Source organism: Jaculus jaculus, chromosome 2 (genome assembly GCF_020740685.1).
Source record: "Jaculus jaculus isolate mJacJac1 chromosome 2, mJacJac1.mat.Y.cur, whole genome shotgun sequence".
NCBI lineage: Eukaryota > Metazoa > Chordata > Mammalia > Rodentia > Dipodidae > Jaculus > Jaculus jaculus.
Genome location: NC_059103.1, coordinates 61,496,128 through 61,505,068, shown reverse-complemented (window position 1 = coordinate 61,505,068; position 8,941 = coordinate 61,496,128).

Here is an 8,941-nt window from a genome sequence, read left to right as displayed (position 1 = left end):
TAATTCTGATAGGGTTACGTTTAAAAGTGGTGTGCTATTTTTTCCTAGCTGCTTTTAGGATTTTCTCTTTGGTATCAGTGTTTAGAGTCTTAATGACAATATGTCTTGGAGAGGTTCTCCTTTGGTCCAGTCTGTTTGGGGTTCTGTTAGCTTCTTGTATCTTGATGGGCCTATATATTGATAGAGTGGGGAAGTTTTCTTTGATTATTTTGTTAAATAAGTCCTCCATGCCTTTTGACTGAATTTTTCTCCTTCTGGTATTCCAATGATCCTGATATTAGGACATTTAAGTGTATCCCACAACTCCCTCATGTTCTGTTCACTTATTGAAATTTTTGAAATCTCAAACTGTTTCTTCCATCTTGTCTTCAGATTAGAGTTTCTATTCTCCACATGGCTGACTCTATTCTTGAGAGCTTCTAGAGAGTTTTGGACTTGTTCAATTAGGTTTGTATTTTCTACTACTTTTGTATGTATAATTTTCATCCCTCTGTCAAGCTCCCTTTTCACAGATGATTGTTGTGGTCCTCTTTTTATTCAATCTCCTCCATATATATTAACTGTCTTTGAATTCCTTCCATTTTCTTAACTATTAGGTCTAGTCTAGAGATGGCAGCATCCATATGATTATCGGTCATTTGTTGATTTTCTGCATGTCCTACCAGTAGTTTGGTCAGGGTTGCATTGCTCATAGCTTCATTTTTGTGTTCTGATCTTAATGATTCTTCCATGTTTTGATTGGAGATATTCATTGTAGGACTGGGTGATCTAAGTAGATTTTCTTGCATTTGATTTTCCATGTTATTTTGTTTGTACTGTGGTCTGCCCATCACAGTGTATAGGCACACAGGTGGGTGGATCAGCCTGGGCTCAAGGACAGTGGGAAGCTGAAACAGCATGAGGCAGTTGCCAAGCAGGCTGAGCTTTGGCTCTCACTTGCCAATGCCACCTGAGCTCCTGGCTAGCAGGTGTGCCAAAGTTGTCTAAGCAGTAAGGCACCAAAGCTGTCTGTGCTTGTGCTAGGGTGGATACTGAGGCACCAAGTACAGAAGCAGCCAAATCTCCAGCAAGGTGGAACACTGGGACCCAGAAGCAGTCTGAGCCCCCTCCCCCCTCCCCGTAACACAACAATGGTGGTCAGCTGGTGTGGCAGACAGAGAGGGATTGGCACCTGAGCTGAGGCAGGTGGGTAGGCAGAGACAGCCTGAGCTCCCATGGGCAGTTGGAGTGGGCCTGGTCTTGCACTTGAATATGTGATGGCCAGAGCAGTAAGTGAGCCAATGAGCCAAGCAGGCTTAGCTTGCACAAGCAGGGATCGGCAGTGGTGCAAGTGTGTTGGGGAAATTGTTCTAAAGAGACTGAGCTCCAATGGGCCAGCAGATGGAGCCTGTCCAAGATCACTTGTGGGCAGGGGTATCAGGGTGATTGCTCCTGGGCTGTGAGGTAACTGGAACTGTGTTGGCCTTGGACCCTTTTCCTACAGTAAGTGCAGGAGTATCCTGAAGCTGGGACTGTGGGTGTGGTGGCTGCTTGGAGGTGGGGGGTACTGGTGGGCTACCCTCACAAGAAGGAATCAGTGCTTCCCTGTTTCTTCCCTTTTGTGCCCTCCCACTGGCAATCTATTGGAGATTTCTCTCCTCTAAAAGACCCAGTGAACCTTAATGTCTTGCCTTCCTTTTCTGGGGATGTGTGGAGCAGTTAGGTGGTTGCCATCGTGGCTGGAAGTCCCCTAATAACTTACTTTTAATTGACAGTTGCCCCAACAAAGTAACCTTTAAGTAACCTCCATTGTTGGGTTTTTCAAATGCTATAAAAATCCCTTGAGATGGGATGATGCAAGGAGGGTGTATTTGAAAGGACAACCTCTTTATGAAAGATATTCTATTCAATATGTCCTAAGATATATAACACCCCACTTACTTGGCCTCAAATACAGTTTGCAGAGCTGTGATTTTAAAACCTTAGTCATAGAAATTTTCAAGTACACACAGCTGCACAGTGGATGGTTTGGCTCCACCCTCTGTACCCACACTAGTGTCCTAAGGAGCTCATCCTCTGAGTTCTTTTGAAGACAACCCTAGGTATTGTGTTCGGTCAGTGATTTCTAACTATCTTCCTTTTAATAAGCTGATAATGTTCCAGAAGAACTTTGTGGCCATTAATTTTATTGATTTATTTGTGCTACAATTTTCTTACAAAGCATAAGTCAGCTATGACTCAATTGGAGCCTTCCAGAGAGATGGATAACTGGTGGAGCTGGCAGTAGGAACAACTCTTTATTCAGTGCTCTTTCAATGCTGGCCCTGATCTATGCCAAACACTCCAGGAATATAATTGTTAGGTGAAATATTTTGTTCAATCTTAATCAATAGGTACACAGTTGAACAAAGATTAATTATTTAAGAACCTGAGATTCTTCAGGTGTCATATTGGAAAAAACACTGTTGATATTCCACTTGTCCCTAACAGAAACTAGCTATGTGCAAAGGACCTATCATGACCACCAGGCAGGTATGAGTTCTGGGGACAAGGCTGGTGTGGAGTCAGAGTAGGGCTGACGGAAAGGTGCTGGAGGGAAGCAGGTACTATTTTGTCTCTAGTAATTTCAGACACCTCAGAGGAGAAAGCAGCTATCCTCCCTTTCCTCTAGCAGAGAACAACAGCATGACCTGGAAGCCTCCAGGGAATGCCAACAGCACAGCCTGGAAATAGGCAATGATGGACACTTTAGATCTGAATGACTGAAAGAACAATGATTGTTTCCCATCAGAGTCAGCCCTTCACTGTGACTTATACAAAGTCATGCACTTGACAAAAGTGACCTTAATTTTCTAGGATTAAGCATCTGTTACTTAGTATAAGATCCCATTATGGATATTATATTCAGTTTTATAATACAAAGAAAATCATGACATTCCCATGCAACATGTGGCCTTCAAAACCTTCCCTTTTTGTTAGCATTACATGATACAAGTTCCACTCATTTATTTCACCTGCTGAAATAGACACAACCAGATCATACATTCATTGCCACAGCTTCTGACACACCTGAGACCTGACAATAGAGTTGTGATTCTGTGCAGGTTGTGGTGGTGAGCCACACGATAGTGACAGCTAGTGACTTATGAGAGGCATGGTATATTTAGTGTCTAGGCTAGTACATTGCTACTGACTCCAGACTGTACAATCTTCCCACAAAAAGCAGGGGTACTCAGCTTTGGTCTGGCCATAAATTGATGGACCAAGGCCACAAACAAGAAATAAACTTTTGTGACAGACGTGGTGGCACACACTTTTAATCCCGTTTGGGAGGCAGAGACAGGAGGATCTCTGTGAGTTCAAGCCCAGCTTGGAACTACACAGTGAATTCCAGGTCAGCTTGGGCTAGAATGAGTCCCTACCTTGGGAAGAAAAGAAAAGAAAGAAAGGGAGGAAGGAAGGAAAGAAGAAAAGGCGGGAGGAATGATAAAAAGAAAAGGAAAATAAATCAACCTTTGTATTTTGAACCATAGAAAATTCAAAGGAGGAGGCTTATTTGTTTTTTCATCCTGACTAACCTGGCTAACTTTCTTGACTAGAAGAAATTTAGAAAGCTTAAACTTCATTGGTATTGTCCTTGAAACTCTAAGAGGCAGGGGAGCTGTCTCAGTCGGTAAAGTGTTCGGCACACAAGCATGGGTACCTGAGTTTAGATCCCCAACACCCACATAAAGCTAGGCATGGTGGTACCTGTCTGAACTCCCAAAATGGGTCAGAAGGATTCCAAGGGTTTGATGTCTAGCTAGTCTAGCCAAATCACTGAGCCCTGAGTTGAGTCAGAGACCCTATCTCATAAAAATATGGGAGAAATGGGGCTGGAGAAATGGCTCAGCAGTTAAAGTACTTGCCTGAAAAGTCTAAGGATCTGGGTTTAATTCCCCAGTACCCATGTTAAGCCAGATGCAAAAGTGGTGCATATGTCTGGAGTGTGTTTACAGTGGCTAGCGGCCCTGGTGTTTTCTGTCTCTCCTCTCTCTCAATCTCTCTCTCTGTCTCTCTCTCTCTCATAAATAAGCAAAAAATATTTTTAATAATATTGGAAAAATGATAGAGAAAACCACTCAAAGTTGATCTCTGAACCTCCACATACATATATGTACCTTTAGCCATACACATATGTACATCCACTTGCATATGAACACATGAATACTACATGTATGCACGTGCAGAGAAAAATAACAAAGAACTCTGAGCTATAAATTATTACACTGGGAGCTGCTGCTTTCATATTTTAGTAACTTAGGAAAAAACATTTGAAATGAAATGGTATTATACTATTAACAATGGCTGTCTTCTCCACAAAAATGAATCCCCGCATGTTGAGTAGAATAATATGATAAACACTGTATGATAAAACATGTTACTACTAGTTCACACTGTGACAGGAGTTGTGTACATGCAGACATGCTTCCCTGGGTGTTGTAGAAATTTTAATGCACCAGTGAGGCCCTGAGGTGGAAGCAGAAACATGACCCCTGTTTCACCTCCACGTTTTTGCCTCTCATTTGTAGTCTCAAGTCACTCCTCCAGCTCTCAGTTGTCACTGCTGACAGATGTCATCATCAGGGGATATGTGCTGGAAGTGGTTGTAAGGTCTGGGTTGTAATTCAGCCCCAGGTCTCACATCAGCTCCTAGAGATGGTGGCTTGTACGATTGAGCTCTGCTTTGCATAGTGCCTTGACTTCCCCAATTCTAGAAACTGTTCCCAGAAGGGAAGTCCCCTGATTAGTTAGCAAAGGAGCCTTTGTACTGAATGTGTTCTTGAATGCTGCTCTCTCCACACCAATAGCCTCTCCATAGTTCCTTTTAAGTTGCAAAAGGCATGTACAACTTTCCAGCCTCTTGGGATATTTCTTGTCCAAATGCTCTTACCATAATTTCATGGATGTGGTCTCAGGTATATGCTAATGGTATTTTCATGGAATTACAAGGGAAAAGACACAATATTGGAGGTGCTGACCCAGAACTGGTCCATTGTAACTAATGCAGGGAAATGGAGGATGGTGTAGCTGCCAGGTCTGAGGCAGAAAATCTAAGAGAACTGGCAGACAGACAGGCAAAGTGTCAGGAGGCCTGCCTCCTTCTTAGCCTGGGAGACAGAGTCTCTTCCAGGACACCCCTGCTTCTGGTGATTTGCTGGTGACATTTGATGGTCCTCTGACTGTAGGTATGTCACCCTGACCTCTTTTGGTCTTCTTATGATGCTTTTCCTGTGCCTGTGTAAAGAAATTCCCCCTTTGGAATCTGAGCCCACTCTCCTCCAGTATGATCTCATCTAAGGAGGTACATCTATGATAACTGTTTCCAGGAAAGGGCATACACATTCAGATGCTTTGGTTAAGACTGCAACCAATAACTGATCAGACTGGGAACATTGCTCAGAAATTATATGAGGTTCACAAAATGTGGCTTATGTGTAGAATTGTGAACTTAGTTCAAATTGCTTACTTAATTGGCCTTAGGTATATAAGGACTTACATGTCAGCGAGACTTTCAGTACTGTGTGAGTTCCATCCTGGTGTCCTATAAATCAAAGGTAAGTAAAGCCATCTGGATAGAGGTCATCTTAAATATATATAGCAGTCTTTTTGTCTTTTCCTGTTATTTTTGAGACAGAATCTTACTGTGTAGCTCAGACTGGCCTTGAACTCAAAATCACCGTGTCTGCAGTATAAGCACAGCAATTATAGGTGTACATAGCTGTGGGTTCCTGGATCCTTGGGCTTGCCATGGTCCCCCAAGGCATCTCAGGCAACCATGGAGGTGAGCGGGCAAAAGTAAAGACTTTCAGGAGATAGTTTCTATGAACAGTTCTCCCGATTTATTGTCAGAGAAATGGGTTTATAAGCAGTTGAGGGTCCTAAGGGGATTGGATATACAAGGTTCCTTGCTGATGCCAAATTAGCATATGGGTACATTCACTCCAGCACGTAGGCAATGGTGGGGGGATTCAGGTGATCTAGGACCTCAGGGGGATGGGGTGTGTGAAGGTGCTGGCTAATAAGGAGCTTCCAAGGCAACTGGCCAAAGGTCACAGGGCTATGGGCCTAAGTTCAGGGGTGCTGGGCTTGGAAGGGGAGTGGTCTTCTGTAGCCCAGGGGTCTTTAGCCATGCCTGGCAGCTCAGGCCCCTTTCCTGAAGGCTCCAGCCTGTGCCTGGCAGTGCCCAACGCATAGCCACACTTTGCTTCTCTCTGTCATGTGTGTGTACGTGTGTGTGTGTGTGTGTAGGTCAGTGGTCAACTTTGAATGTCTTCCTCAGTCATTCTTCACCTTCTTTTTGGAGATAGTGTCTTTCACTGAAACCTAAGGTCACAAATTGAACTATATTAGCTAGCCTCTCCAGTTCTAAGATTACAGATTAGCATCACCACATTCAGCATTTACATGGGTCCTGGGAAAAGAACTCAGGTCCTCAAGCTTGTGCAGCAAGCCCTTTACACAGGACTAAGCCATCTCCCCAGTCCCCAGTCCAACATCTCTTGCTTTCTTACTCGGAATGCATTGCTGTAGCTCTCCACAGCTAGATGGTACACAGAGAGTCTGGCACTAAGTTGTCTGTCTTTATATTCCTGATTTATATTACAGGTCTCGCCATAATAAGAACTTAATGAATGCTTTTGGGATCCAGAAGAAAGAATGTTGAATATAAGTATAAACTCATAGTAACAACTTAGGGTTGTCATATATGCAGACATCAGTTACTGTACTTTACACAATGAAGTGACCCCCTGGAGAGACTTGAGATACTGGGGACAATTCAGACATACACTAAATGTGTTTAAATAACCATCCATGCTGTGTTCTGATCTAGACATCTGGCAGCTCTAATACTTCCTCAATGCTATTTTTGGGTTCTTGTCTCCTCTAACAGACACCTCCTTTCTCCTATTTTGTTATTTTTTTAAAGTGTGTGTCACCACACTAGGCAACTAAGGAATTATTTACTTATTTATTTTCAAGAAAGAGAGAGGGAGCAGATAGAGAATGGGTGCACCAGGGTGTCTAGGCACTGCAAACAAAGTCCAGATGAATGTGCCCCCTTGTGAATCTGGCTTATGTGTGTTCCAGAGAATTGAACCTGGGTCCTTTGGCTTTGCAGGCAAGTGCCTTAATTGCTAAGCCATCTCTCCGGCCCTTATTTTGTCGTTTTTATAATTTCCACTTGTATCCCATTGCATTCCCACCTCGGAAGGCTTTGACACATACTCTTCCCTCTCTTTCAGTCACTCCCCACTTTCTTCTAGGTTACATTCCCAGGGCCTTAGGGTTGGAGGTGGGGCCTTCACTGGCAGGTCTATGAAAGTTTATTTTCACCATGGACATCATCACTCTATTCCCACATAAGTCCTTGCCACTAATTGGCAGAACTTACTTGTTTGCTATATTCTTATCTAGCTCCTTGGGAAGAACTAGGTCATTTTAGTTCATAGTGTTTCCTTTGAACTTGGCTTGAACTTGGATGAGATCCTGCTAGAAAGGGGTACCAGAAAGATGGTATGTTGACTGGGCAAGACACCTTACATTGTTAGACTATCTGGTGGCTTGATTGTAATGTCACCATAGCCTCAGGTGCTTGTGAGTGATTTCCTGTTTAGTTCCCACCTAGTAGAGTCTTTGCAATGTACACAGTGTCACTGGGGGCAGAGCAGACCTTGAGGTGGAGTCCAGCCCCGTATGTTCAAAGTCAGCTCATTCTTGCTGGTGCTAGCTTTTGTCTGTCTTCTGTGGATGTGGGATGAGGTGAGCCTGCTGCTTTCACTATGAGGAAGCTTCCCATGGAAACTAAATGCCTGAAATAAAACCTTCCCTCCCATAATCCTTTCCTCTGGTTGGGTGTTTATCTCAGCAATGTTAATACCACAGACTTCATCTAAAATTAAATGCTTTTAATGAGGCTTGTCTTCATGGGACAGGCCGTGTTAGCTGCTTACACTGGTCAGATGCCATGTGAGTGGGGCACAGCTCCCAACCCTCAACTTTTCAGCTTCTGTGATGGCTGAGGTTCCGAAGGAACCAGAGGAGAGTCAGGAGAGAACACAGTCATCCCTGAAGCCCATCTTGCACTTTCAATGTTTTTTATGGTGTTGTTGGAAGTACATGTTCCTGATAGAAAAATAAAGGATTTGTGGATTCTGATTCTTTACACATAGAAATACTCTTACAAAAGCCTGAGCTTCAGCATCCAGACCAGAGATATAAACCAGTGCTATGGTCACATGTCTAAGTCCCTCTTCCCAGCATGGTGACAGTGTGCAGATGTGGCTTTCCTCAGCACCTTCTTCCTGCAGAAGCAGTGACAGTGAAGACGCAGGACTTACAGAGCCTCTCCAGGCCTGTGGGAGGCAGACCCAAGATACCAACACGATTTGCACAAGAAGATGTAGATGCCAGTCATGAGGGTTCCTAATCAGTCCTGAGATAGCATTTGCCTTCTGCTCTTTTGGGGCATTCTTATCAGCCATGTAATGTGTTCTCTTTGGAGCCATACAGTGGATGAGTGTCTTTCCCCAAATTGACTGATAAATTTCATTCATCTTTTTCCATTGCTGTGTTCTTCATATATGAAACCTCATTAGGTCAATTGCACATTGAGCATAATGCCTTAGTTCAAATACCATGGAAAGTCTAGCTAAGGTTCCTTCATCCTGCTGATGCTCATAGAACATAGATGTCTTCTAGAGCTCATGTGAACAGATGCTATGTGGTAAGCATCACAGGGTAATCCTGATGGGATCTCATGGCACTGATACTCAAGGAAACTCCTATGTGAAAGCTACACTACAAGCTTTGTTGTAGGGGAGGAGTTCTGGTGCAAATACACTGATTGCCCTTTGAAATTCTCTTTAAAATAACTAGAATACCATAAACCTTCTCTAGCACATTACATGAATAGAAACAA